This window comes from Triturus cristatus, chromosome 6, assembly GCF_964204655.1.
Source record: "Triturus cristatus chromosome 6, aTriCri1.1, whole genome shotgun sequence".
NCBI classification, from domain to species: Eukaryota; Metazoa; Chordata; class Amphibia; order Caudata; family Salamandridae; genus Triturus; species Triturus cristatus.
In genome coordinates, this window is record NC_140589.1 from 589718287 (window position 1) to 589741716 (window position 23430).

The following is a 23430-nucleotide window of genomic DNA, read 5'->3' on the forward strand; positions in this document are numbered from 1 at the left end:
GTCCTGGAAACTTGGCAGCCACCTTTTGCGCAACCCTGCCATCACGGCCAAGTACCGAAAACAATATGCAAAATGGTCTATTTTAAAACCTCGATTTCCTTCTCTTTACCAATGGAGGAAGTGGGTAAAAACAAAAACACGTTTGTTTTTTCAGACACAAGGACGCTTGCTGCGCCAAGCGGAATGGAAAGAGTTCCGCACCCTGCAGAACCACTTGGTATTGATGCAAGAATTGGGGGGGGCGGGGAAGAATGTTGTAGAGGATGTGCGTGCTATTAAACGAGAAATGTCAGCATGGTTGGGGAAAAAAAGCAAAGCTATCATGTTTCAGTCACGAGTGAAACAGTTCACGGAGGATGAGAAATGCACTTCCTTCTTTTTTAAGAAGGCCCGAAGCTCACACACATTGCTTACCAACCTACAAGATGCCGATGGTGTAAGTTAACAGGGGGTCTCGGCTTGTCAGAACATTGCTCGTGCTTTCTACCAAGACTTATGCGCTGCACCTGCTAACCCCCCTTTATTTGCAGATATCGACTCATACTGCAGGGCAGCAGATGTAGGCCTCAACAGGGAACAACAGGAGTACCTAGAAGGTCCTTTCACCGGAGAGGAGTTCCTTGCAACGCTAAGCACAGCCCCTCCCGATTCAAGTCCAGGCCCTGATGGTCTGCCTTGGGAGTTCTATAAGACTTTTTGGGACCTCATTTGTGGGGACTTCATGGAAATGATAACCTCTGCTTTTTCCCTTAACAGCTTTACGTCAGTGTTCTCCGCAGGTATTATTGTACTACTTTACAAGAAAGGGGAAGTGACCTCCTTACAGAACTGGAGGCCTATCTCCTTACTCAACACCGATTATAAGTTGGTCTCCAAGGTATTGGCACGCAGATTCCGCACTGTCCTAGGTTTTATCCTGCATACCGACCAAACATGTGCTGTGAAAGGGCGATCCATTGTAGACAGTCTTACCACCCTTAGAGATGTGCTACACTACTATGCAGAATGGCATATGTCTCTGGGGGTTCTGAGCTTAGTCTTCCAGAAAGCTTTTGATAGGGTGTCTCATGCTTTCCTCTTTGCAGCGTTACAACGCCTCAAAGTGCCCGAGGCGGTACTTTCCATGTTACGCACTATGTATGCCACGGCAAATAGCGTGGTGAGTATTAATGGGTATCACACACAACCATTCCCCATACTGTCTGGGGTGTGCCAAGGGTGCCCTCTGTACCCTGCTTTATTCGTCTGTGCTTTGGAGCCTTTCCTCTGCCACCTGAGGAAAGACAAGATTATCCACGGAGTCTTCGTGCCAGGGGGAGCTGGCACACAGGCTAAGCTTGTGGCATACATGGATGATGTCACCATTGTTTGCACAGACGCAGCATCCGTCCAGAGGACTCTCACCCAGGCCTCCATCTTTCAAGACGTCTCTGGGTTGCGTTTAAATGTTGATAAATGCATATGTTTAAAAATGGGCCCATGGGATAATCTAGCCGCTTTACAGGTACCGGTCACCTCTGACCCCATCAAACTCCTAGGGGTGCTGTTCGCGGAACAGGCGCCCATCCAACAGAATTGGGAAGAGGTATATGGGAAGATGGCGAAGATCGCCCTGTGGTCCACACGCACGCTCACACTAGAAGGCAAAGTGCTGATCATCAAAGCTGTGCTACTGCCATTAATGTTGTACCTTGCTATGATCTACCCCCCGCCCACACCCACCTTAGCCAAATGTACTAAACTGCTTTTTATGTTCCTGTGGGGTTCCCGAATGGAGAAGCTGGACCGCACGACAGTTTGTAAACATTGGCGGAAGGGTGGGAAGCGCATGCCTAATGAACACACCTTCCTAATGTCCAAGATGTTTTGCCACACAGTTACTAGGCTCGAGATGGTCTCGCCCTCACATGCAGCCTCATATGTTAAATATTATGTGGGAGCTCCTTTCCGACATGTTGGACTGTTGAAGCCTACCAACCTTACCCCCTTTGCGCAAAATGTACCAATTTATTATACTGCTTTGTTAAAATTCATGGACACTTTGGACCTCAGAACATTGCCTCCGGGGGCCCGCCGCCAGGCAAAACAACTCAAAGTGGTCTTGGAGAACCGGGACCAAACAGCCCTCCTGGGTCCCTTTTCGGAGCGGCAGTCGTCCTCAGTCTGGGAGTTGGTGGGCCATCGCAGCCTAGCCCACAGCCAACGAGACCTCGCCTGGCTCAGCGCCCACGCCCGTTTGCCGGGCAAAGCTTTCCAACACCGCCGTCTGGTGCTTACTGGTCGGTGCCCCAGAGACTCCTGCCCGCATGAAGAGACTGTCTACCACCTGTTTTGGGCATGTGCACACGCCAGGGCCTTTTGGGCTTTGCTGATGCCCTTCCTCCGGAACATTGCACATATTCAATCATTGACATTTGAAATGGTGCTGTACGGCTGGACTTTGCCGGAGCCGTACCTCTTAACAGCATGGCGTATCCTGAACTGTGGTAAGGAAACATTATGGGAAGCCCGCAACACCCTCCTTTTCCATCATAAGGCGCTGCACCCCGTCACTTGCAGGAACATTTGCCTGGACAAGATGCACACGTATGTCCACATTGACGATGCTCGCTATGGGGCAACCCAGGCTCGAGCTCTGTGTCACTTTTCAGACTGGAAAGGTTGGCTCACCTGAGGACAGTGATGTATACACAATTATGCTCACATTGATGATGCTCGCTATGGGACATCCCCGGCTTGAGCTCTGTGGCATCTCTCAGACAAGGACAGGTGGTTCGCCTAGAGACAGTGATATAAACCCACGTGGGTCCACATTGATAATGCTCGCCATGGGACACCCCAGGCTAGAGCTCTGTGGCACCTCACAGACTGTAAAAAGTGGGTCACCGGACGACGAAGTCATCATAATACCCTGCCACCGGGTACAAAACGGATTGGCACTTGTAAAACCTGTTATACATGTAAGCGCTTATTATTGTGAAACTCCTCCTGCTTTTGTAACACAGCAACCGGAAGAAGCATTTTGTTTGTAAATACTCTGTATATGTACCTTTAATAATAATAAAGGTTTTCAAAACAAAAAAAATCTGTTATTATCAGTTTAATATCTGATACGTCCTCTATCTGGGGACCATATATTAAATTGATTTTTGGAACAGGGAGATGGAATAGGAGCTTGCTCTGTCCACTCCATGCATCAACCTGGTATTGCAGTACCTCCAGGAATGGTGCACTTCCCCACCCGGGGAAAACAATGCTGTTGAAAGATAGATGAGAAAACGAAAGTAGCGCTTCACTACCAAACCCTGTAAAGTGGCACTACTTTGTTTGTGTCAGAATAAAACTACCCTGGTCACCCTGTCTTATTTATCTGCCGCCAGCCCGCGTTATTTATTTATTTATTTATTTATGTATTTTTTACGTTTTCTGGAACTTTCTTTTATTTTTATTTCCTTCTCCATCCAGACGCAGCACTTTGAAAGAGAAAAATGTCAGAAGGAGACTGCTTTTCCAGCAACAGAGTTTCATTCGTTTTTGGATCCATTTCACTGGGGAACGAATGGAGGAAGTTTTCCAGCAAGTCAGTAGGATCGAGGTAGAGACAGAAAGAGACGAGGAGAGAGAGAGAGAGAGAGGGAGGGAGAGAGGGAGAGAGGGAGAGAGGGAGGGAGGGAGGGAGGGAGAGAGAGAGAGAGAAGTGGACACTGCACTTGGCTTCTCTGAGCAAAGAAGAAAAATACAGAGTCCTTTTCCTTCTTTGCCAGCCCCGCCCGTCCCCGAACGGCTACGAACGGCCACGCCTTATCTATAGGCCTTTGGCTGCAGGGGAGCAGTGTCCCGGGCAGGCGAGGGCGAGGCGCCGGCCACTTCCTTTCGGGGAGTTGTCCAGGGCATCCTGGCCTGATTCACAGCATCCCCCGGCTGCCAGGCTTTCCGGCCAGCCGGCTGGAAGCATTGGACAGGAAGGGGCGGGGCATGCAAATACTAGAAAGAGGACAACGTGGGTATGCTAAGTGATGCCTAATGAGGCGCCAGCCGAGGAGGACTCTGGGAGCAGGGAGAAGGCCCGAGGCCAGGGCCTCCTTTCTATGGGCACGTGCTGAGCTCTCGCTAGGAGTCAGAATAAGAAGCGAATGTGGCTCAAGCGACGGTGCAAGGGAAGACCCCGGTCCGGGTCAGCCAGGGAGATTGCTTCGGGAGGTGAGAATTCTGGCACCATTCTGGTTATCGCTTCTCGGCCTTTTGGCTAAGATCAAGTGTAGTATCTGTTCTATGCTTGTTCGTGCTGAGGGTTGAGCGGGGACGCCTGATCCGTGAACGGCTGGGCCTGCGTACTCTGGCGTGACCGGAGCCAGGCTGCGCTACTAGGGGGGACGGTGCTTCGGACGCGGGTCACTGCGTGCTGTGCCTGACCTAAGGGGCTGGGCCTTCGCTCCCTGGCTTGACCGGGGCAAGGCTGCGTCTCTGGGAAGGGTGGGCAGGCTATCGCTTTTGCTGACAGGTGCTCCTGACACGGACGGGCCGGGCCGGGCCTGCGGCACCTGGCTTGACCGGAACCAGGCTGCAATCCCTGATGCTGAGGGGCATCTGGTTCCAGGTTCGAGAGCTGAGCAGATCTACGGAGCTTTGTGGATGACCGACGGTGCCCGAGGCCTCCTGAGTGGCCCCTGCCAAGCTCTCGGGGCGGAGGTCAGGGGCCTGGGCCAAATCGTCACTGCACCTGCTGCCCGGCTGGTCATCGGGACCTTCCACCATCCCCCTGGTGAGCTACACGTATGCATCGGAGGACTTGAGAGGAGAAAGCGGGGGCAGATCCCCCGCGGCACCAGCTGCTTTCGCGGAGCGCTCAGCGGCGGCTCCCTCCAGGAGCCAGTTGATACATTTGACCTTTTAAACAGAGGTAAGCTGGCCTGCGCTCCACGGAGGCCATCTGTTCCACCGTTTCCTAATTTGACTGTCCCGGAGTATTTCCAGGGGATGGCGGGTCCTGGAGCAGTGCAGATTGCCGCTCCCCCAGCCACGGCCCCTTTTCTCTTTCAGAACTGTGTTGCCCTCATTTCACGTAAGGAGGAGGGCTCAATCTAGAGCAGGCGCAGTGGCGGCTGCCTGCCCGCGTCCTCCCCCTATTGTGCCTCCTGCCAGAAGCCCCGTAATTTTTGCTACTATGACTTGCTCTACTGTCACCACCTGCCTAGCAGGCCCGTGGGGGGGGGGGGGGTGCCCGGGCCACTAATTATCACCATGGCCACCTTTCCAGTAATGGCAGGGGCTGTACGGCTGAATGATTACATACCGAACTCAGTTTGGGTTGATATCACGGAAGATTTCCGCAAAGAGAAAAATGTTTTGTTTTTAGTAGAGGAGGTTTTAAAGAAGGAATGTGCAATCTCTGAACGCACAATTGAATGTATGCAAGATTTCTCTCAGAGAGGTTTATTTGATGTGACCTTTTCCAGTGATTCTATATGCAAAGAGGTCCTGCGCATCGTAGCTGAACGCAGAGAGCAGACTGTCTTTGAAGGGCTTAAGTTCACCCCTCTGTTCGCCCAAAAGATGTGGTGCTTATTGTGCATATGTATAACCCCTACACAGACCCACCCTTTGAGGTATTCTTGTCTAGGTACTGCGCCACAGTCCAGGGGGGACAAAAGATTAAAAACGTGTGTGGTATCTGGAATTGCAAACGGAAGTACCTAGTCACCTTTAAGGAAGATCACATGGGGTCCGGGGTTTAGCGCACCCCCCCCCCCAGGCCTTCACCCTGGGAGCAAATAAAGGTTTCCTTGTCTATTGTGGGCAGCCGCTCTTCTGCAGAATGTGGCAACAGTTCGGACACGCAAAAGAACAGTATTCCGGACAGGCCTGTCGCAACTGCGGAAGCCAGGATCACAGAGCGCCAGAATGTACGGTACCGAAAAAGTGTAACTTATGCGGTAGTGAGCAACATCTTTTTAGAGCCTGCCCTAGGAAAAAGTTCTGCGCCTCTTAAGCGGGTGTGCCTTACCACCCCCCCCGCATGCGGCACCGAATACAGACCCAGGAGGTTCACCAGCGGTCCCCGCAGCCCCCTAGCCTTGCACAGATCCCTCTGACTCAGAAGTGTTAGGGGTAATAGATGGTGTAGAGATACGGAGATGTGGGGCACCTACAGGCCCAGAGGACGGGGAAGCGCTAGTTGAGGTCCCCCCTGACTCACACCCTGGAGCAGAGGTTGATTTAGAAGAGCACATAGTGCATGGCCCCTGCGTTGAAGAGTTAGCGGAGCAGGTGGAGGCGGCGCGCTTAAGGCAGAGCGCGATGGTGCGTAGGGCTGCACGCGCAGGGAAGGCTCGCCCCCCCCCCTTCTGCAGGTACTGCATCCGTTGCAAAAGATTTCCCCCCCTACCCTGGGCAGAGTCTCATGACGGTTCCAGACTCGGAAAGTCCTGGTGTAGTGGTTGAGAGTGTAACGGATGTTGTGGACAGCGCTGTAGAACAAGTTGTGCGTGATGCGAGACTGGCAGCGGTGGGTACGGTTGTGACCCCAAAGCGAGTGGCGGCAAAAGAGGATAATGCAAGTATGGACCACAGTGGATGGAAAATGTATGCATCCCATAAGCGCAAGAGCAGAGAGACAAGGCATGCGTGTGACCAACCCTCCTCTGTCAAAACGCGCAGACGCGTGTCCTCTCTAGACAGGGGCCTCAAGGGGAACAAATACGCACCCCTCACCTCCCTCTCGGACTCCGAGGAGGGTTCTTTAGACGTGCCACAAGCGATTGGGCTTTCAGATAGCCAGGCTCCGGATCTGGAGGCCACCCCACACCTAGAGGCGCTACTAACACAGGTTCTTCACCCCCCTTCGGATGATGTTTTGGTGTTACAAGACAGCGCGCTAGAAGGTGTAGGCGCGACCTTTCCACGCAAATAGACATGGTTATTGTCCTCCTTATTTATGTCCTAATGGCAGTCACCATTGCTTCCTGTAACGTGAGGGGCATGAACACCGCCCTCACGAGATCAATGGTACTTGACTTTTGTAAAAATGTGCAGGCTGATGTGATTTGTTTGCAGGAGTGCCACATACCTTTCCAGCCCCGCTACACCTCACTTCAGGCTCTCTGGCCTGCTGGCCCATCGGTCTGGTCCGGCGGCCCTGGGAAAAATGACGGAGTAGCGGTACTGTTCCAGCGCCAACATCGGCAGGTACTTGATGAACGAGTGCTGGACCCTGGGCGGGCAGTCTTGCTCTCACTTTTGATGGATGGTATACCACTCCGGGTGTGCAATGTGTATGCATCCCCGCACAAGCGGGCTCGGGCAGAACTGTTCAACCTTGTTAAGCCTTTTCTTACAGGTGTAACCCCGTTACTGTTAGTGGGTGATTTTAATTGCATTCTGCATGCAAAAGACCGTCAAGGGCTGGCATCTAGTTACACGCTGGATACTACTTCGCACCTACTCACTAAAATGGTAAATGATCTGAGCATGTATGACACATATAGGCACTGCTTCCCACCAGGCACTGGCTTCACCTGGGAGGCCGACCATGGAAAAGTTAGATCCCGGCTAGACAATGTTTTTGCCTCCAATGCCCTAAAGACCACCTCCTGCTCTCTAGAGCCGGTGCCTTTCTCCGACCACCAACTGCTGCGTGTTTCTGTCAACACCCTGCAACGCCCGCAAAGGGGCCCGGAGTCCTGGAAACTTGGCAGCCACCTTTTGCGAATCCCGACCATCACTGCCAAATACCGTAAACAGTATGTTAAATGGGTTGCTTTAAAAACACGGTTTCCTTCCCTGTACCAGTGGTGGAAGTGGGTGAAGACAAAAACACGTTTGTTTTTTCAGGAGCAAGGTCGCCTGCTGCGCCAGGCAGAATGGAAAGAGTTCCGCGCCCTGCAGAATCACTTGGTGTTGGTTCAACAATTGGGGGCGGCGGGAAAAAATGTTGTAGAGGATGTGTGCATCATCAAAAGAGACATGTCGACATGGTTGGCACACAAGAGTAAAACCATTATGTTCCAATCGCGAGTGAAACAGTTCACAGAAGATGAAAAGTGTACCTCTTTCTTTTTTAAGAAGGCCCAGGGCTAACACACGCTACTTACTACCCTACAAGATGCCGGTGGTGTGAGTCGCCATGGAGTCTCTGCTTGTCAGGAATTTGCTTGTGCCTTTTATCAAGACTTGTATGCTGCGCCCACTAACCCCCCTTTACTTGCAGATATCACCTCGTACTGCAGGGCTGCAGATATCGGCCTCAATAGGGAACACCAGGAATACCTGGAAGGCCCCTTCACTGGAGAGGAGTTCCTTGCAGCACTGAGCACAGCCCCCCCCCCCCACCCCCCGGCTCCAGCCCGGGCCCTGATGGTCTGCCCTGGGAGTACTACAGGACTTTCTGGGACCTCATTTGTGGGGACTTTCTGGAAATGGTAACTTCTTCCTTTTCACTTAATAGCTTTACTTCCGAGTTTTCCGCAGGTATTATTGTGTTGCTCTACAAAGAAGGCGAGGTGACCTCTTTGCAGAACTGGAGGCCTATTTCCTTACTCAACACTGACTACAAACTGGTATCAAAAGTGTTGGCACGCAGATTTCGCACTATTCTAGGTTTTATCTTGCATACTGATCAAACATGCGCTGTGAAAGGGCGGTCTATTGTGGACAGTCTTACCACCCTTAGGGATGTGATGCAATATTATGCTGAACGACATCTGTCTCTAGGAATCCTGAGTTTAGACTTTCAGAAAGCTTTCGATAGGGTGTCTCATGCCTTTCTCTTTGCAGCTGTAACAATGCCTCAAGGTACCCGAAGCAGTACTAACCATGTTGCGCACTCTGTATGCTAAGGCAAATAGCGTGGTGAGTATTAATGGTTACCACACCCGACCGTTCTCCATCCTGTCCGGGGTGCGCCAAGGGTGCCCCCTGTCTCCTGCTTTATTAGTCTGTGCGCTGGAGCCATTCCTCTGTCACCTGAGGAAGGACAAAATCATCCACGGGGTCTTTGTGCCGGGGGGAGCCGGAACACAGGCAATACTGGTGGCGTACATGGATGACGTTACCATTCTTTGTACAGACACGTCATCTGTCCGTAGATCCCTTACTCAAACATCCATCTTTCAGGAGGTTTCTGGTTTAAGATTGAATGTTGACAAATGTATATGTCTAAAAATGGGCCCATGGGATACGTTGGCCGCTCTACAGGTACCAGTCACCACTGATCCCACCAAACTCCTAGGGGTGTTTTTTGCAGAGCAGGTGCCAATCCACCAAAATTGGGATGAGGTGCATGGTAAGATGGCGAAAAAGATTGCCCTGTGGTCCACACGCACGCTCACCCTCGAAGGCAAAGTGTTAATTATAAAAGCTGTGCTCCTACCATTGATGTTGTACCTTGCCATGATCTACCCGCCGCCCACACCCACCTTGGCAAAATGCACCAAACTGCTTTTTACGTTTTTGTGCGGTTCAAGAATGGAGAAACTGGGCCGAACGAAAGTTTGTAAGAATTGGCGGAAGGGCGGGAAAGGCATGCCTAATGTGTACACATTTCTAATGTCCAAAATTTTCTGTCATACAGTTACTAGACTTGAGACGGCCATACCATCGCATGCAGCTTCCTATGTTAAGTATTATGTGGGGGCTCCTTTCAGGCATGTTGGCTTGTTTAGACCCATCAACCTCACCCCCTTTGCACAAAATGTACCGACCTATTACACAGCTTTATTGCAATTTATGGACACTTTGAACATTAAAACCATGTCTCCTGCGGCCTGCCGCCACGCAAAGCAGCTCAAAGTTGTTTTGGAAAACCTGGAACAAACCACCCTCCTGGGCCCTTTTTCGGAGCGGCAGTCTTCTGCGGTCTGGGAGCTGGTGGGTCATCGCAGTCTGTCTCACAGCCAACGAGATCTCGCCTGGCTCAGTGCCCACACCTGTTTGCCAGTAAAGACCTTCCAACACCGCAGGGGACTGGCCCCTTCTGACCAGTGCCCCAGGGACTCCTGCCTACATGCAGAGACTGTTTACCACCTGTTCTGGACATGCGCACACGCCCGAGCCTTTTGGGCCCTGCTGATGCCTTTCCTCCAGAACATTGCTCATATTCCAACCTTGACATTTGAAATGGTGCAGTATGGATGGACTTTGCCAGATCCATACCTCCTAACAGCGTGGCGCATCTTAAACTGTGGTAAAAAAACCCTATGGGAAGCCCGCAACACACTCCTCTTCAACCACAAGATGCTGCACCCCGCTGCATGCAGGAACATTTGCATGGACAAAATGCACACGTATGTCCACATTGATGATGCTCGCTATGGGATACCCCAGGCTCGAGCTCTGTGGCACTTCTCAGACTGGAAAGGATCACCTGAAGATAATAGTATACTGCCCCGCCACCGGGCATCAGTCGGATTGGCACTTATATAGGCCCGAATAAAGAGTAGCCCTTCCTTTCTTTTGCTTTCTAGCTGACTGATACATACATTCATACCGATAGGTAAGAAGATACACTGACTATGTGTAGTGATACGGATCTATAACTTGGTAATTCTTAGTGATAACTAGCCTAGTTGATTTGGAGTAACCAACTCTGTTGTATGAATGTTGTTAGACTTTGGGCGCATTTTATTTAGTCTACGTAGACATCGGTGGTGAAAGAGTGAAGAAAGAAATTGTGGATATTATTTGTTACTGATGGGACCTGTACTCCATACGAGCAATCACGGGCCTCTTTTCATACTTTACAGACTACTGCGGACTTACGCGTTACGTGGAAGCATAAATGAGAGGTTTTGATTTATCCCCGTCCGAGAATAGACCCCTGTGTGGTTTGGAATTTGTACCACACTTCAAGTAGATTATTTGTCTTGCTCACAAACACGGCTTCTTAGACTTAACCACAACTCGTTGGACACTTTCTGATATGGTTTCTTCTATTTTTGCCTCTCTCATTTATACTCAGAGTCATAACTGAATAAGAGACTAGGTAAATATGTTTGGTCTTGGTGGATTTATGGATGTGACAGGCATCACGGGTTTGCATGCATATTTGAGGCGCACTACTTTACGGTGTAAAGGAACGGTCTTTTACATACTCTCACTTAAATTACGAGAATGTGTATTTTGAATACTGTCACGTTTGTTTTCCTTTCTCTCTCCATCTTTTCGGGTCATAGTCTGTTCAGATTTCGACTTGACATTTCGCTTTTTAACTTACTCTGTTTGTGAGATCTGTGATTGAAATACATTACAAATGCTGATATTTTAGTCTCTCTCTCTCTCCGGAGTATGACGTTGACACATTAACGATGGGAAACCCTCTTTGTTGAAGTTCTTGATGCCATGTATGGGTTTTTACTACTGTCTTTTACTTGTACAGCCTTGAGGAAGTCGTGGGACTACTATCCCTAAAACGACGAAACACGTGTTGGCTGTAGCTGTGATGTTCCTCATAAAAGCTTCTTGAATAAAAGAAAAAGAAGAAGACTTGACGCATGATTCTTCAATTTGTTTTGTCTACTGTATTTTGCTACTTACAAACAAAAAAAACGTTAGAATTTTCATATTTACGTGTGCTGGGGATTTGAAATAATTTGTGCCAAGCTTTGCTTCCTCCTGTAGAGTTTGTGGTTCTCTACACCTTGCAGCACCGTCATATAATTAGAAAATAGGAAACTAATGTGTAAATTCTTTGCGGCGCCGACATACCTATGACCAATACCACATAGCTGTCTGAAAACTGTTATAAATAGGTGGCAGCCCTTGAGACACTATGACTTCTAGTATAAGAGACAGACCTAATAGGGACAAAGAGGCAGAAGACCTTTTCAGTAACATTGCAAATAACGCACCTCTAAACACACTTCTACAAGGTGGACCAACCTCTAGAAAAGAGGGTTTAAGGGAGAAATTTATTAGATTGGAGAAATTGAAGAGAAATGAACTATCACGGTGGTGGGACGCTGCCACCTTGAAACAATATATCAAGCTCAAAAGGATTCCGAGGGGTTTGAGGTCGCAAATCCTCCCTACTTATGAGGATCTTGAAGCGGACCTATTAATAGAGTGGGAGAAAGAATTGAGCAACAACTCAAACAAACTCATGGGTATTCTGATAGAGAATTGTGAGAGAAAGGTTATGCAGTTACAGAAGGACATAGACGTGTTAGAATCAGAAATTAAAGACCTGAATATACAGGAAGGCACGTTTAAGAATTATGCCATCCTAAATGACATCATTGAACGCCACGTTTCGGATATTAAAATACGTAAGGCTCGGAAACTAAGAAGGGATGAACATGATTATTGCAAAGGCCGCATCTTCACGTTCGCGAGGAAGTATGACCACCTGATACCCAAAACCCAACAACAGACTAACACTGATAGCGGCTCTATAGGTTCCAGCTCCACCTCTCTAAATACAACACACACTAGTGGTAGCGAATTAGAGGAGAATAGCAATGCCTCTAACATTGGGAACAGTTTTTTTATTAGAGGTGGCGAGGATCAAGAAAGGCAACAAAGAGTACAGGCGACCACCTCAAGGAGAAAAACCAGGAGGGGTAAGAGAGGAGGTACGGGCAGAAGAACTTCCAGGGGTCAGGACCAGGTCCTGGGACCGGAGGAAATAGACAATGTAAACATAATCAATATGACTGACACACAACTTTCAGAGGATGCTTTTTCTGTTTTAACCAGGGCAATGAGTTTTTGCCCGAAAACTTTTGGAAATGTATGTGATGTCAAGATTGACCTGTTTAAATTTATCAGGCGTCTAAAATTGAAGAAACATTTTGAGTCTACAAATGTTGGAAATAAAAGCATGAACAAGCATTTGGGTAGGTCTTCGTTGGATGTTAACTCTATACAAGACATTTTAGATACTAGACTGCTTTTATCAATAACTGAGTGTGAAGATGAAGTGATGACTGCGGATGAGATTATGAGAGACTTAGATATAACTACTGATTACAATATTTCTAGCAACCTAAAAGAAAAGTCCAAATGGACTCCGAAGTTGGCTGCTGGGAATAATATTGATATATGCCACATAATGGTACTAGCAGATCTAGACAAACATGACGATAGGAACACTATATCCAATATCAAGTAAGACAACCTATCTGTTAAAGAACGTGCTGCCTTAAAAGAGCTAAGCACTAACAATGACATCACTATACGAGAGGCAGACAAGGGCGGTAACATGGTTATTATGCACAGTACAGACTACAACAATGAAATCCTCTCACAACTTGCCGATCAAGAATGTTATGAGCCACTCCAGACTAACCCGATTTGGGTCCTCACGGACCATATCAACACACACCTTAAACGCTGGCATGGACAGGGCCTGATTGATGACAATGAACTGACCTTTTTGAGAGTAGACAGGCCAAGATTCCCATGCCTATACACGCTACCTAAGATTCATAAAGCACTACCTTTTCCCCCAGGAAGACCCATTATATCGGGCATTGGGGGTCCTACTGAGAGAATATCCGAGTATGTGAACACATTTCTCAAACCTATGGTGATAAACCTTCCATCATACATCGGAGACACCAAACACATTCTTAGCACATTAGCTGACTTTAACTGGGATGATGATATTATTTTGGTGACCCTTGATGTCACGGCACTATACACCAGCATCAAAAGAGAAGTGGGGATGATGGCTGTCAGAAGAATGCTAAATAACAGATCAGCGAATGCTTGGAGTCACACTGAAATGCTAATGGAGATGGTGGCACTGTTACTGGACAACAATGTATTTTTATTCCAAGAGAATTGGTATAGACAAAAACAAGGTGTCGCAATGGGTTCCAGGTTTTCTCCCTCGTACGGTAATCTCTTCATGGGATGGTTCGAGGCGACGATAATCTGGGGCCCATTGGGCACTGAATGGAATGACTCCATACTTTACTGGGGAAGATACATAGACGACCGTCTTATGATATGGACAGGGTCGCAGACCAAACTTACGGACTTCATCAGACATCTTAATTCAAATGAATATAATTTTCATTTCACTTCTGAACAGAGCAGAGACAAAATCTCATTTTTAGATGTTGAATTCTATGTGAGAGATAAGTGCTTACAGAGTAGACTGTTTAGAAAAGAAACAGCATGCAACTCTCTACTCCACGCATCTAGCTCACACCCACAGCACCAGATACGCTCCATCCCCTATGGGGAATTAGTGAGGGTGAGACGCAACTGCAGTGTAGATAGTGATTTTGAGACTCAGAAAAAGGGTACCCTTGCTAGATTCAAGAACAGAGGGTATAACCAAGAGATTTTGAGGAGGGCTGAACACAGGATTGATGTAGTCAAAAGGGCTGACACTCTGAAAGAACGAACAGTGGTTAATAAAGACGAGAACAAGATAAGGATTGTTACTGGTTTCAATAACTGGTAAGGGGTACTTAAACGGAGCCTCAACAAACATTGGCACCTACTGAAGGCAGACAAATCCCTGAGAGAAGCCATTTCAGACAAACCAGACATCACCTATAGACGAGGTCTTTCACTAAAAAACATACTGAGCCCCAGTTATCCCACACCTAGGAATAGAGACAACTGGCTGACCCAACACTCATGTGGTTTTTCTGGCTGTGGACGTTGCATGGCATGCAAGTGGGCACACTCAAGGATCACTGAATTCCAAGGCCCTGGTGGGAAGACATACAAAATCAGGACCAATATTACATGTCTCACCAAATTTGTAATCTATGCCATAGAGTGTAAGTGCAGTAAGAGATACATTGGCAGTACTATCAGGCCCCTACGAGACAGAATCAGGGAACACATGCGGGCGGTTAAAAATGGGGACATGAGATACCCCATAGCAGCACACATATCCATCTGTTCAGAACAAACTATCAATAGATGATTTAAATTTTACGGAATTGAGCACATACCCAGACACCCAAGGGGTGGAAATAGGGAATTGACATTAAGACGAAAGGAAGCACTATGGATTTTGAAATTTAGGAGCACAGAGTATGGCTTAAATATTGATCATGAGCTACATTACTTCCTAGGCAGGTAAGATGTCTGTGTTCAGTTTTTTTCAATTATGAGAATCATCCCTGATCAAAGGCATACTGTGATGGAATACAAGTCACTGTACACAATAGTGGGCAAAACGACCACGATTTGACTTTGACCTAATAAGGAAAATCAATTGGTGGAATATACATAGGATGTTTGATGTCTATGTTCTACTGTTTGTATAACTTTATCTTTAATTTTGATATCATAATGTGGCATAATGCATATAACATGAATGAACATTTCAAATATTAAGGTTTTAAGAATATTATTGTAATGACCGTAAATAATGGAGAGTTTTAAGGGCATGATACCTGGGACACACGCGACACTATTAAAAAACGGCGAGTTAGGTTAGTCCTGTCATTTCACAATGTATTCTCACTTTTCCACATCCTGATTGTGAGATTTGAAGACACATGTGAGATTATTATGAAAGGCAAATCAGAGACGATCTTGTTACTACGGGACGCGTACACATGATTTGCACGTCTTGATTAAGAATTGGATTTCTTTTCAATTTTGAGTAATTTGAAGATTGAAATCATTTTCACAGTCACTTATATTTGTAAATAATGGAGCTGGAGATTCAAATGAACATACAAAATATTGGATTGAGAGGACGACAGTCTTTTCTTTAGCTTTATGACTCTGACGCAACACGTTAGCGTCAGCAGGAAGTGTTATCCGCCGAGTGGGTTTCCAAGGCATTAACGAAGACACTCGAGACACGGGCGGCTGTACTCGGCTAGGCTGCACATTTTGATTGTGAGGACGGTGGACTGATACATACATTCATACCGATAGGTAAGAGGATACACTGACTATGTGTAGTGATACGGATCTATAATTTGGTAATTCTTAGTGATAACTAGCCTCGTTGATTTGGAGTAACCAACTCTGTTGTATGAATGTTGTTAGACTTTGGGTGCATTTTATTTAGTCTACGTAGACATCGGTGGTGAAAGAGTGAAGAAATAAATTGTGGATATTATTTGTTACTGATGGGACCTGTACTCCATACGAGCAATCACGGGCCTCTTTTCATACTTTACAGACTACTGCGGAGTTACGCGTTACGTGGAATCATAAATGAGAGGTTTTGATTTATCCCCGTCCGAGAATAGACCCCTGTGTGGTCTGGAATTTGTACCACACTTCAAGTAGGTTGTTTGTCTTGCTCACAAACACGGCTTCTTAGACTTAACCACAACTCGTTGGACACATTCTGATACGGTTTCTTCTATTTTTGCCTTTCTCATTTATACTCAACAGATTCATAACTGAATAAGAGACTAGGTAAATATGTTTGGTCTTGGTGGATTTATGGATGTGACAGGCATCACGGTTTTGCATGCATATTTGAGGCGCACTACTTTACGGTGTAAAGGAACAGTCTTTTACATACTCTCACTTAAATTACGAGAATGTGTATTTTGAATACTGTCACGTTTGTTTTCATTTCTCTCTCCATCTTTTCGGGTCATAGTCTGTTCAGATTTCGACTTGACATTTCGCTTTTTAACTTACTCTGTTTGTGAGATCTGTGAATGAAATACATTACAAATGCTTATATTTTAGTCTTTCTCTCTCCGGAGTATGACGGTGACACATTAACGATGGGAAACCCTCTTTGTTGAAGTTCTTGATGCCATGTATTGGTTTTTACTACTGTCTTTTACTTGTACAGCCTTGAGGAAGTCGTGGGACTACTATCCCTAAAACGACGAAACACGTGTTGGCTGTAGCTGTGATGTTCCTCATGAAAGCTTCTTGAATAAAAGAAAAAGAAGAAGACTTGACGCATGATTCTTCAATTTGTTTTGTCTACTGTATTTGCTACTTACAAACAAAAAAAACGTTAGAATTTTCATATTTACGTGTGCTGGGGATTTGAAATAATTTGTGCCAAGCTTTGCTTCCTCCTGTAGAGTTTGTGGTTCTCTACACCTTGCAGCACCGTCATATAATTAGAAAATAGGAAACTAATGTGTAAATTCTTTGCGGCGCCGACATACCTATGACCAAAAAATGGAGGAGGAGGAAGAAGGCAAGGGAATAGCCAAAAAGGAAGACAAAAAAGCAATATTCTCAGAAACAGAAGTATCACTAAACAAAAGCAACCTATCAGACTCAGAGTCAGATTCAGAAACCACAATAAAGACATAGACACCAGAAAGAGAGACAAAAAGACACTCAGGGAGACAAATAGCCAAATACTTAAAAAGAAGGGAAAAGAAAAGAAGGCTACCAATCTCAGACGAAACAATGCAAAAAGTGTATGGACAGCGAGAAACTTTGGAGCTTTTTTACGCAAACTGTAAAAATACCTCAATATTGCATTGGGAAAAATGATAAGCTTTTACTATGTAGACATTAAAATATATGTAACACACATCTTGATGGGAAAACTGATAGGTTTTTGCCTGCGTGCATCACCTAGACAGTTTCAAATGTACACCACCCTGAATGGGATTGGTTAAACTGTATATGTAAACCAAACACATTTTATCAATAAAGTATATTTTTACAAAAAAAATAAAAAATCTGTTCTTATCAGTTTAATATCTGATACGTCCACTATCTGGGGACCATATATTAAATTGATTTTTGGAACAGGGAGATGGAATAGGAGCTTGCTCTGTCCACTCCTTCCTGGAGGTATTGCAGTACCTCCAGGAATGGTGCACTTCCCCACCCGGGGAAAACAATGCTGTTGAAAGATAGATGAGAAAACGAAAGTAGCGCTTCACTACCAAACCCTGTAAAGTGGCGCTACTGTGTTTGCGTGAGAATAAAACCATCCTGGTCACCCTGTCTTGCTTTATTTATTTTATTTTATTTATCTGCCGCAAACCCGCGTTATTCATTTATTTATGTATTTTTCACGTTTTCTGGAACCTTCTTTTATTTTTATTTCCTTCTCCATCCAGACGCAGCACTTTGAAAGAGAAAAATTTCAAAAGGAGACTGCTTTTCCATCAACACAGTTTCATTCGTTTTTGGATCCATTACACTGGGGAACGAATGGAGGAAGTTTTCCAGCAAGTCAGTAGGATCGAGGTAGAGACAGAAAGAGACGAGGAGAGAGAGAGAGAGAGAGGGAGGGAGGGAGGGAGGGAGGCAGGGAGGCAGAGAAGTGGACACTGCCCTTGGCTTCTCTGAGCAAAGAAGAAAAATACAGAGTCCTTTTCCTTCTTTGCCCGCCCTGCCCGTCCCCGAACAGCCACGAATGGCCAAGCCTTATCTATAGGCCTTTGGCTACAGGGGAACAGTGTCCCGGGCAGGCGAGGCACCGGCCACTTCCTGTCGGGGAGCTGTCCAGGGCATCCTGGCCTGATTCCCAGCATCCCCCGGTTGCCAGGATTTCCGGCCAGCTGGCTAGAGGCAGTGGACAGGAAGGGGCGGGGCATGAAAATACTAAAAAGAGGACAACGTGGGTATGCTAAGTGACGCCTAACGAGGCGACAGCCGAGGAGGACTCTCGGAGCCGGGAGAAGGCCCGAGGCCAGGGCCTCCTTTCTATGGGCACGTGCTGAGCTCTCGCTGGTAGTCAGAATAAGAAGCGAATGTGGCTCAAGCGACGGTGCAAGGGAAGACCCCGGTCTGGGTCAGCCAGGGAGATTGCTTCGGGAGGTGAGAATTCTGGCACCATTCTGGTTATCGCTTCTCAGCCTTTTGGCTCCGATCAAGTGTAGTTCACTTGGTGGTCCCTAGAGGGAGATCGGTCAGCTGGGATGTAATCATTGCACTTTGTGTGGCAATGAAACTCCCAAGCACGATGAAGGAAAGGTGACGGTAACGTCAACGTTTTTTAGTAGCTGGACTGTTGGACTGCTGGGCGGCTCACTGTGAAGTGGGCTGACTGTAAGACTGGCTGGATGGTGATTTTTTACGTAGGTCGGTGGGTTTGGCTGGACTGCTGTGCAGGTCAGCCAGGACTCACGGCCAGGCTGATGACCTCGGTGGAACGGCGGGCCCGAACAGCATGGCTGGAAGGCTAAGTCGACCCCCTGTCTGGCAAACCCCTCCTAGGTCCGACCAGCGCAAGGCTGACCGGCTAATGGCTGACTGCGGATTGGTTCCCCGCGGCTGGGCTGGTTGGCTACTGGAGGGAGGGCAGAGCTGGACAGAGCGGGGAGGCTGAAAAGATAAGCCATGCCTAGTACCCCCTGGGCTAGTACGCCGAGCGAGTTGGCCGGGACGGGAGGCTAGGCTGGCCAGTGTGACAGACTGGCTCGACCGGCCGACTGAGGGCTAGACGGGTAGATCCGTGGAAAAAAAAACAATCTGTTCTTATCAGTCTATCACAATAGCCACACTAAATGCTAGAGGACTTAAACAAACACAGAGAAGAATGGCCATATATACGAATATTGCAAACTCCTAAAAGCAGACATAATTTGCTTACAGGAATGTCATTTACCTTTCAATTATGACTACTCATCCCTACAGGAGGAATGGGATTTAGGAACGTCTATATGGTCAGGGGGTGGAAACAAAAACGCTGGCCTATGCTTCCTTTTCAAAAGACATAATGTTACCATTGTGAGGCAAGAAACCATAGAACACGGGAGAGCGGTAACAATGCATGTTAATTTTCAAGGGTTCCACTTCCGCATTTGCAACATATATGCACACACCACAAAAAATGAGATACACGCACTCTTCGACAACCTACAACACTTCCTAGTAGGGTGTACTCCCACCATAGTACTAGGGGATTTCAACTGCATCACACGCACATCAGATAGGGTAGGCCTCAGCAAAACATACACCCTAGATAAGACATCCAAAAAACTCAATGAAGTAATATCCAACTTTAACCTGCAAGACTCTTTTATAAAATGCAACCCAAACACCACCGGATATACTTGGACCTCCAGTGACGGGAACACAGTCTCTAGGATAGACTTAATTCTAGTCTCTGAAAACATAGTATGCACCTCCTCAGAGCTACAAGACAGCTGTCTCTCAGACCACCAAACGCTGATCACTAAAATTAATATACCCACCTGGCAGAAAAAAGGGAGCAACTCCTGGAAACTGAACACCACCCTCCTAGAACAACAAGATCTAAAGGATGCCTACCTAGAAAAGTATAGGGTCTGGAAAACACAAAAAGGGAACTTCCAATCCCAACAGGAATGGTGGGAATACATCAAAAAACAATCCAAGTACTTCTTTTCAAAAAAAGGAAAAGAAATAGCAGCCAGGAAAAGGAAAGAATACAATGACCTACAAGACTCCCTCACAACCCTAACAGAATTACAGGACGCAGGAGTAAAAGTTACACAAGAAATAAATAAAGTCAAGGGAGAAATTAGGAACTGGTTCACCAAAAAAGGAAAAGAAACTATGTTCAACTCAAGAGTACAGAAATATGAAGAAGACGAAAAGTGCAACTCCTTTGTCTTCAAAAAAGCCAAAACGAACCACACACCCATAGATGGCCTTTTAGACACCCACAATGCCATACAAAAAGAACAGAAAGACATAGAAAAAATAGTACAGGATTTCTTCACAAACCTTTTTGCAACCAAGGAATATGATGAAACTGCATGCAAAGATCTCCTAGAAAACTACACCGCAGGGCTCTCCACAGAGGAAAAAGATTTCCTAAAAAACCCCTTTCAAGGACAGGAATTCCTTGACATCATTAACAAAGCCCCAAAAAAGTCTGCACCAGGACAAGACGGCCTACCCTGGGAATTTTATACCACTTTTTGGAAAGAAATAGCAAAAGATTTTATGGACATGATTGCACAATGTTTAGAAAATCAATCATTCGTGCACACTTTTACGCAAGGGTCAGTGAAACTAATTCACAAGAAAGGGGATGTAAAAAACGTAAAGAATTGGAGACCAATAACACTCCTAAATGTCGACAGTAAAATTCAGTAAATGTATCACAAACAGGATGAAGAAGGTCCTAAAAACCTTGATAGAACCCGACCAGACCTGCGCAGTACCAGGAAGGAAAATTTGGGACAGCCTAATAACCATCCGCGATGCGATTAGCAGAGCCCGAGAAGAGGGGAACCCTTTGGGAGTGCTATCATTAGACTTACAAAAAGCGTTTGATAGCGTATCCCATGAATATTTGTTTAAAGTCTTATCCAAAATGGGTTTCCCACCAACGTTCACACAAATGATTAAAATGCTCTATACAAATGCAACCAGTAGAATTATGGTTAATGATGCACTCACAGCAGAAGTGCACATTAAATCAGGAGTAAGACAGGAATGTCCTCTCTCACCTGCACTCTTTATATGTGCACTAGAAACCCTACTGTGCACACTGAGGAAGGACAAGATCATCAAAGGCATTTTTGTACCAGGAGCAGAGGGGAAAAAAAGCCAAATGCATCGCATATATGGACGATGTCACAGTGTTGTGCCCCGACCCTGTAGCAGTCAGAAGAGTGCTTCTACACACAAAATTCTTTGCACAAGCATCAGGGCTGACACTAAACACGGACAAAAGCACATGCCTCACCATCGGGAATTGGAACCACCTAGCAAAAATGGAGGTTATAACAACAAAGCAACCCACCAAAATTCTGGGAATAACTTTCTCACAGGACCCAGAAGGGAAAGAAAACTGGCCACCCATCCAACAAAAAATCAACCAAAAACTAGGCCTATGGAAAACTAGATCATTGACCATGACCGGGAAAGTCATGGTGATAAAAGCTGTGATTCTGCCACTAATCCTCTTTTCTGCAGTCATATACCCCCAGACAAAAAAACGCTCAGACTCTTGCAAAAAAGTTTATTCACCTTTTTCTGGAATTCAAAAATGGAAAAACTCAAAAGGACCATTGTCTTCAAAAACCCAAGGAATGGGGGCAAAAACATGCCAAACCTGTACATATACATTTTTACAAACTACCTTTTCCTCTGCCTCAAAGCAATAAGAGAAGGAAGAAATGTGGCAGCAAACTTTGTGCGATATGGATTTGGGGACATATTTCACTAATTTAAAATCCTGAAAAGAAACAATGCAATACTGGTTGCCTTTTTTCCCCACAAACTTTATGCCTGCCTAGAACCGTTCATTGTGATGCTACAACAACTAGAAGTGGAAAAAGACTGCTTTGAAACAAGATCACTGCTCAAAGTAGAATTGGAACATTTGGAGAAAATGGAAATGGTGAACAATCTTCCAGAAAAACTCTCCAAAGCAGTTTGGGATAAAAGCCAACCACATAGACATCGCCAACACACAAAAAGACATTGCATGGCTGGCGGTCACGAATGCACTGCCAGTAAAAGCATTCCAACATCGACGAGGACTGGCAAACTCAGCAAATTGCCCAAGACCAGACTGCCCAGCGGAAGAATCAACAAAACATTTCCTATGGAACTGTAACATTGCAAACATTTTTTGGGGGAAACTAAAAGTATTGATTAAAGGAATAAGCCAGCTAGAAACATTAAACTATGAAATTGTATTGTACGGCATAGGGAGCCCACTGTCGAAAAATAAAGACAGAACCCTATGGAGGATAATCAGCTGTGCCAAAGAAAGCCTATGGGGAGCCAGAAACCTGCTCCTATTTAACTACAAAGAACTAGAGACACAAGATGTCATACATATGTGCCTAGACAAACTCATGACCTTCTACTATGTTGACATAAAACGGCAAGGGAAAGAAAAAGCTGAGAATATATGGAAACAAGAAAAATGGGCAGGATGGGTTACTTAAATGCAACCTCACTTCAGCATAAAAGTGAGCATATTATAAAGATTATCTTGATGGAAAACCGGTAGAGGGCTGCCTGCGTGCACCCTCTACTCAGGTTAAAATGTACACCACCCTTTGGGATCGGTTAACTTATATATCTGAAAAACCTTTATGAATAAAGTATATTTTTACAAAAAAAAACAACAAATCTTTCTTATCAGTTTAATATCTGATACGTCCTCTATCTGGGGACCATATATTAAATTGATTTTTGGAACAGGGAGATGGAGTAGGAGCTTGCTCTGTCCACTCCACGCATCAAAATGGTATTGCAGTACCTCCAGGAATGGTGCACTTCCCCACCCGGGGAAAACAATGCTGTTGAAAGATAGATGAGTAAACGAAAGTAGCGCTTCACTACCAAACCCTGTAAAGTGGCGCTACTGTGTTTGCGTGAGAATAAAACCACCCTGGTCACCCTGTCTTGCTTTATTTTATTCATCTGCCGCAAACCCGCGTTATTTATTTATTTATGTATTTTTCACGTTTTCTGGAACTTTATTTTTATTTCCTTCTCCATCCAGACGCTGCACTTTGAAAGAGAAAAATGTCAGAAGGAGACTGCTTTTCCAGCAACAGAGTTTCCTTCGTTTTTGGATCCATTTCACTGGGGAACGAATTGAGGAAGTTTTCC

The 23430-nt window shown here is 46.2% G+C and overlaps 4 pseudogenes; all 4 read left to right on the plus strand.

Annotated features, from left to right (window-relative positions):
* Positions 1-3062: 3062 nt before the first annotated feature.
* On the plus strand, positions 3063-3238 carry LOC146817518 (U2 spliceosomal RNA; annotated as a pseudogene).
* Positions 3239-4226: 988 nt separating this feature from the next.
* LOC146817519 (U2 spliceosomal RNA) lies at positions 4227-4309 on the plus strand (annotated as a pseudogene).
* A 13257-nt stretch (positions 4310-17566) lies between these two features.
* LOC146817520 (U2 spliceosomal RNA) lies at positions 17567-17737 on the plus strand (annotated as a pseudogene).
* A 5181-nt stretch (positions 17738-22918) lies between these two features.
* LOC146817521 (U2 spliceosomal RNA) lies at positions 22919-23096 on the plus strand (annotated as a pseudogene).
* The last annotated feature ends 334 nt before the right edge of the window (positions 23097-23430 follow it).